This window comes from Pteronotus mesoamericanus, unplaced genomic scaffold (genome assembly GCF_021234165.1).
Source record: "Pteronotus mesoamericanus isolate MK-2021 breed Mesoamerican mustached bat unplaced genomic scaffold, CSHL_Meso_final contig_33, whole genome shotgun sequence".
Classification (NCBI taxonomy): domain Eukaryota; kingdom Metazoa; phylum Chordata; class Mammalia; order Chiroptera; family Mormoopidae; genus Pteronotus; species Pteronotus mesoamericanus.
The window spans coordinates 9,809,080-9,816,643 of NW_026555135.1; the positions used below are offsets into that span (position 1 = coordinate 9,809,080).

Sequence of the window (7,564 nt, forward strand, 5' to 3'; positions counted from 1 at the left end):
AGTATCTATCAAAAATGACCATAACTTTGATCTAACATTTCATTTATCCTACAGAAATATACACACAAAGATGTTGGTGAAAACTATTCACTGAAGAATTTTAATAGCAAAAGATGAAGAATAACCAAAATAGCAATAAGATGATGGTTATATAAAATGTAGTATATGCATAAAATGTAATTCTACAGAGCCAATAAAAAGAATGTTGCAATCTATGTGTACTGATATAGAAAATTTTCAAAATAAAAACAAAGTGCAGAGCAGTTTTTGTGCTATGTAGGATGCTATTATTTGTATAAATTTTAAGAAGATATATATGCATATGTATCAAGTATTAAAACATCTTTGGAGTGATAGACAAAAGACTGAAGAGAAGTTTTGTCTTTGGGGCAGCTATCTAAGGACAAGGTGCAAGGTAATAGAGAGACGCTTTATACTTTTTAGTACTGTTTGATTTTTTTCAGCAGACACTATTTTTCAAAAGTAACAGGGCAATGATACAAGTCTGGTACTGTGCTGCATCTCAAAACAGTACTATGAGTTGCACTGTTTATCTCTAACAGAGAGCTAAACTGATGATTGATGAGACTGGGTATCAGGTTAAAGTCCTTGGGTAATTAAGACCCAGAAGGGAGCCCTGACCAATGTGGCTCCATTGTTGGGCATCGTCCTGCAAAGCGAAAAGTCACCAGTTCATTTCCCAGTCAGGGTCTGTGCCTGGTTTGCCGGTGGGCAATGTTTCTCTCATGCATCTATGTTTCTTTCCCTCCCTTCCCCTTTCTCTAAAAATAAATTAATAAAATCTTTTTTTAGAAAAAGAAGGCAGAAGGGAAAGCATTTTCTCAGTCTGTTGAGATCTTGCTTCCAGGAGTACCCTCTGACTCAAATAAACTTTTATAAAAATTGTCCAAAAAAGAAAGGAGCAGAAGGGATACGAGCCAGGCCTAGCTGGCACCACCTCCCCAAAGCCCGCCTAGAGAGTACCTCAATTGTGAAAAATACCCCATTGTATTCTGAGTATGACTCTGCACGCCTGTGCTATTTCCCCACTAGGCTGGACGCTTCTTGAAAACAGGAGCCATTCACCACTTTATCTTCAGTAATTATCACGATGACTGCTGCATGTTAAGTCATCAATAACAGCTTAGATGAGTTAGCATGAAGAGTTAGATGATTTTCTTTAGGCAACCAGATATTTATGACCTGTAAATACTATAACCTGCCACTTTTTTCTAAAAAAGTAACTATTTTAATTTGTGTCTTCATCATACCAAAACAAGTTAAGAAGGAAAAATGGCACTGATGTTAAACACTGCAGCCACAGAATTCAAGCTATTTTCCTTGATGTTTGTTTGTCCAGTGCATGAGGATAGTTCTCATTAATCTTTTTTTAATTGATTTTTAGAGAGAGAGAAAGAGGAAGGGAGAGAGAGAAAGACAAAAAAAAAAAACAACAACATTGATTTGTCATTTCACTTTTTATGCATTCATTGATTGATTCTTGTATGTGTCCTGACTGGGCATCAAACCCACAACCTTGGTGTATTAGGATGAGGCTCTAAGCAACTGAGGTACTTGGCCAGGGCCAGGAGAACAGTTCAAAAGTTTCTAAAAACTCACGTGTCTTCAGATAGTTGATGGGGGCATATGAGACTATCCCTGTGGTTTATTCTGTGAAACATTTTACTAGATGCCTCTAGCTTCTAGTTCCCTTTGGACTTTTATCATGTGTCAATGAAGAAGCATATGTCCCCACCAGCTTTAGTGACCTGCCTCTGAGATGTATAAACACTGTGGTATTTAAGAGACTTTCTAGACCAGTCAGCAATCCCTAAAAGGCATTTCTTCAAAGCCAAATTCAAAGCTCCTGGAAATTTTCCAAAATAGTACTTAAAGCCATGCTTAGCTTCCTGAGTCTATAAGAAAGATTTCTTGTGGAAATCATGTATGGGTCTCCCCTAATTTCCCAGCTGCTCTGTGAGTATGAGTTAACCAATGGAGATCAAAGGGGTACCATTTGAGCCTATCGATTGGGACTTAAACCTTGGGCTTATCAACTTAGAATCTCAGAGCATTTCTTTCTCTGCATCACCTAGGCAAAGTGAAAGGTACAGTGAAACCAGCACAGACTGGTGGGCTTCCTCTGGAGCACACACACGCCTTTCTTTCCCTTTTCTCACAGGTGTATCTCTGCTCTTTTTCTACTAAGCTCTAAGGGTCCTGGCAAGACTTGCAACCAAGGGAGCAGAAGAAAACAACAGCTCATCCCAGGCTAACCCCTAAACCTGTCTCTAAGGCCCCCTTTTCTCTGGCTTTTCAGTGAGCCAACAGCTGCTCCACTTGGCACACCTCTGTCACTGTGACTTATATTTTTCAGTGAGTCCACACTGCTCTGTGTGGCTCACTTCTTTCTTATAACATTTCTGGAGCAACAAAGCAGAGCATTGCCTAGGCTCTCTTGCTGTTTCTTCTATTCTAAGTCCATCTGTTGTTTCACTATCCCCAGCTTTACTAAACATACTCTCAAAATAAAAAAGGAAGGAAGGAAGAAAGAAAGAAAGGAAAGAAAGAAAGGAAAGAAAGAAAGAAAGAAAGAAAGAAAGAAAGAAAGAAAGAAAGAAAGAAAGAAAGAGAGAGAGAAAGAAAGAAAGGAAGAAAAAGAAAGAAAGGAAGGTAAATAGTACAGACTGAAAGCAGGCTGACCACAATTTGAAACTAGATTTTGTCAACAACTGGTCATATGATCTTGGGCAAATTACTTAACTTCTTTGCGGCTCTGTGTCCTCATTTTGCAATGTTGTGGTAAGAGTTAGATAGCTCATCATCAGCGCGATTCCAGGCACACGGTAGGTGCTCAAAAATTTTTGTTGAGTAAAATAAGTGAATAAAATACTTAAGATGATTGCTATATGGAGGAGTTTAATAAATATTAATTCTCTTCCCACTCTCCACCATTCTCATTTTGAGTTCAGGCTATATGTTGCTTTTTGGTGAATTTTTTTCCCTTCAAGTTTGCTCTCATAAGTCACCAAATCTTATTTTTAACCAGAAAAAAAAAGGTAAAAAGGGAGCATGTGGTAGAAATGTAGTCACTTCAGCTTTTAAGTCCTCAAAGGATAACCTTGTGTTTGTATTTGTTTGGTCAAGAATAAATCTGTCCAATTTGGTTTAGCAGAGAAAATTTTAACTTTTAAAACTATTTATTAATAGTGTTGCAAAATGGATTAGAAACAACAAACATAGGACAACCATTACCAAAATGCATTAAAATCTTCTCCCACTTTTATTATGAAGACACCATGAATCAGTAGTTGAGCACATAGCTTTAACCTTTGACCAACCAAGATTAGAGTCCAAAGTCTATCATTTATTTTTCTTGTGAGCTTGGTAATTTATATAACCAGTCTGCACCTCAATGTGCTTATCTGTGAAATGTGGCTAATAAGAGTACCTGCCTCATGGTTTTTCTCTTTTTAAGATTTTAATTCTTTATTTTTAGAGAGAGTGGGTGGGAAGGAGAAAGAGGGGGTGATTGATTGCTTCTCTCACACCTGCAACCAGGGACCTGGCCTGCAACCCAGGCATGTGCTTTGACCTAGAATCAAACTGGTGACATTTCAGTTTGTGGGATGACACTCAACCCCCTGAGACACACCAGTCAGGGTCCACCCCATGACTTTTGTAAGGGTTAAATGAAATTGTTACTGTGCTTACCATGGTGCCTGGCATGGTTCACTCTCAATAAATTATGGCCATTAGTATCATCATCTCATTTAATATAACCCTTCCAGGTAGCTACTATTATTGCCTCTATTTCACAGATAAGGAATCAGAGTCTTAGATGATGAATACAAAAAATATTTAGCATATCACCAGGCAAATAGTAAAAACTCAAAATATGTGAGCTTTAAAAAAGAAAAAAGTCGGTGGTCCTCACCTGCAGGTCAGGATCTGTGATTAGAACTTCAAGCCAGGCACTGATCCTTTAAGCAGTTTCCCATCAGCTGGGTTGTAGAGGTCTCATGACCTCACAGCCAATCTCTTATCAGATACTGAGCCACCATCATTGCAGGGGAGGAGATATAAAGGAGATCACTTCACCATCCTTCATCTTCATCATGGAAATTCATCATCACTCTAAACGTCTTTATGAAGGGTCCAAGACCTTGGAGGAAAAGGGGAGGCTTTAGGAAGAAGGCTCTTGCCCAGTAGTTTCTTTTCAGAAAAACACTCCTGCCGTGAGAGCAGACTTTTTCATCTTCATGTCAATGGAAACAATTGGCATGTTTCATGAGCTCTTCCCTTTCAATACCAGTATGGTGTCATGGAAAGAGCTCTGCAGTGACTCAAGGCTTGGTTCAAAGCACCTCTCCTTTAATTAATGTGTGGCCTTCAGCTGACTGCTACTCCCTTTGAACTATGTCTGCCTCTCAAAGCTACTTTCTTTTGAACTATGTCTGCCTAAGCCAAGCCATGAAGATAGAGGAGACATCAATCACTTCTTAGCTCACCCCTTTGCTCTTAGAAGCCACAGCTTTAGTTCCCAATTATATTCCATCTGGAATTGGTCTCCACATTTTTTCCCTAAGTTACCCTAGTCTCCCCTATTGTTGTGAACTCAATACTATCTTCTTTGTTTGATAATTTAGTGTCAAGGCCTGAACCCAGTACACTGTAGGTTCTCAATACATGCTTGTTAAGTGACTGACTATAGGAATTAATTTAAAACTCATTGTAAGATCCTGATGAAGCCCCCAAAGTACTCAGCACAGTGCGAAACAAGTGCTCAAGAAATTCATATTGATTAATTCATCTATTCTGCATTTATCCTCCTCTTGCTTGATTTTCAGCTTCCCTTCCTTGGGAAGTTGACATTTCCTGGCGTGTTTTCCATTTACCAGCAGTTACCAACTGCTAGTACAAACTGTCATATTCTTGGAGACTTTTGGAATCTCCCACAGAGGTACGGTTTCCAAATTTAGCAAATAAAAATATAGGACATCGAGTTAAATTTGAATTTCAGATAAACAACAAAAAAAAATTTAGTATAAATATCTCCCATAAAACATTTGGGTCATACTATACTAATTTTTCTCACTGCTTAACTGAAATTCAAATGTAACGGAGACCTATATTTTATCTGGCAACCCTCCTTAGAGAGAGAGTCTCACCCCAAGTATTAACACCAAAATGCAAGTTGTCATTTCTCAATATTATTCCCTTCAAGATCTGGCTCATTAATTAGTCAGTTTCCAAACACTCCTAAGAAGTCAGTCAGTTGCTTTATCTTCCTCTAAGCCCAGGCCTTTCTCAGAGTCATGTGTTTGGGAAGAGATACTCAAGCCCCCTACTTTCCTGCTTGATCTCAAACTTCCTTCATTCCACCAGTGAGCTGCTCTCTCTCGTCTTAGTCATAGGATAAGTGATTGTAAATACTCCATCAGTGCCAAGAAATTAGATCATCCTAACACTATAATTAGGTTTCACCTGCACTGCACCTGAAACCAGTTCATCCTTACAAATCTCTCTGCTGCTGTCATTGAAACAGAAGTCTCGCCTCCTTCTCCAAACACTGAAGACATTTTAACCTACGTTTTGTGTGTTTTCTAGTGTGCCAAGTCACAAAATCCTGTATTTGTTATTATTGCTGTTGTTTATTTTTTGTTGTTTTTCTTACAAAAATGTTTCTTGGACCTGCAATTTTGGTGTGTCATCACCTGAGGCCTGGATTGCAGCAACAGTGTCCCAGCCTTCTGGCTCCCTGTATCTGTGCAGCTTCTCATTTATCCTTATATAGTGTCCGTTTACCACCTGGGATTCCCCTCTGGGAAAAGCTGGCATGAGTCTCTATTTCCTGTTTAACAAATCAATACCAGGCTCTACAGCCCAGCTTTTAAGTCCCTAAGCCTATAGTGTCCTCTCCATAAATGCCATAGTACACTGGGGCAATCGAGTTTCTGTTATATTTGCTAATCCCTGGGCCTCGTCCCTGCTTCTGGCTACATGGGCCTTATTATTCTACTTGCCTTGAGTCCCTAGATCCCTTCCTCCTCCTCTGAGTCAATCCATGTCCCTTGCCTCCTTCAAAACCCAGCCCATTAGAAGACAACAAAACCTGTCTTGGGGCAGAAAAAGCCTTTCCAAAGTAGAGAAAGCAAAAGAGGAAAATTTAAAGATATTGTTCAATGGACTTGCTTCCACAAGAATGAAAAGCTTCTTTATGTCAAAATGTACTATAAACAAAACAAGAGAAGCTAGGAAAAATGTTTGCTGCATTTAATAGACAAAGTTAATATTCTTAATTAATTTTACAAATCAGTAAGAAAAATAAGGATATTAGTGTGTGACACAGACATGCACAATGTAGTAGAGGCCAAAACATGTAAACCCATAAAACCTCAGTAGTAGTAGAGAAATGTAAATTGAAATAACAGTGAGCTTCCTTTTCTTTTTATCAAATGGGCATTTTTAGAAATGATGATGCTCAACGTTGAGTTGAGTGTAAGAACAGGGCCTTTCATCCATTCTTTAGCAATCAACTTCAGGATGCTCTTTCTTGTACTTCTTTAAAATAGTATAGATTTGAAAAATCTTATTATTTTTTACCCTAACAGCAGTGTTTCCCAATTTTTCTACAGTGAGTATGTATTCTTATTACAATTACAATATACATAAATGCATTTTTTAAATCTTATAAAAATTGAAGGGAAGGTGAGAAGGGAGGAGAAGGAAAGTATGTCATCTTAATTCTGATTAACCCAGTTTAGGAATTCCTGACTGCCACCAACTAGATTTGATTAAACTTTCTAGCCTACAATCCCCAACTCAGAACTGTTGTTGAGAACAAAACAGAAGAAAATATGTACCTGTTACCATAGCACCTGACATTTTGTAAACATTCAAAAAATGGTAGTATCTATTATTATTCTGTTGTATCCTCAGCATATAGTTTCAGTGTTCTGCATATAGTGGGTGCTAAATCAAAATGTCTGACTGAGGGTGTGATTTTTAAAAATCTGTACTTTTAATATTCTTCTCTACTAACCCCATTCTGTCTTTCCCCTTTTCCCTTCCTCCTGCCTGTTCTACATCGGTCCTATCCATCCCTTTTCTCCTTCTCATTACGTTGCTTGTCTTACGGAACAATCTTTCACAAGTGCTCTGAACAGCGTTTTTGAAAACCCAACTCCAAAAGCTACTGATTTGTCAGCCTTACCTGAAGGTCAGTAGCAATGATAATGGGCCCCAGTCTTCTCTTCAGATGCTCCTTATTGTATTAATACCTGGCTTGGAACTGATCTGTCCTGGGGATGCCTCCTATGCTTGACTGCACCTGAGACTGTTCACATGGGTGCTTCCTGGTGGCCTGTGACATGTTTGTTTGCTGGCCTTGTCTTCTCTCCAGGTAGAAGCTAATTCTGTGTCCCTTAGGATGTGTCCTGCATGTCTGTGTTCACCAGTCTTGTAAATCAAGTTTATGGTGTTTACTACTGAGCAAAATATCTCCCCTTCCCTTCCTCTTCACCCCACTTTTCATCTCTTCCACTCCTTTACCCTCCCCCTT

At 38.8% G+C, this 7,564-nt stretch overlaps 1 long non-coding RNA gene across 1 annotated transcript in view; it reads right to left on the minus strand.

Moving 5' to 3' along the window:
• The window catches only part of LOC129072793 (uncharacterized), a 28,983-nt gene extending 21,692 nt beyond the window's left edge, over positions 1 to 7,291 (minus strand). Inside the window, exons 1-2 of the long non-coding RNA XR_008529378.1 lie at positions 7,217 to 7,291; positions 3,938 to 4,165 (exon numbers count right to left, since the gene is read on the minus strand). This is a non-coding gene — a long non-coding RNA (uncharacterized LOC129072793). The remainder of the gene's footprint in view (positions 1 to 3,937; positions 4,166 to 7,216) is intronic.
• Between the last annotated feature and the right edge of the window lie 273 nt (positions 7,292 to 7,564).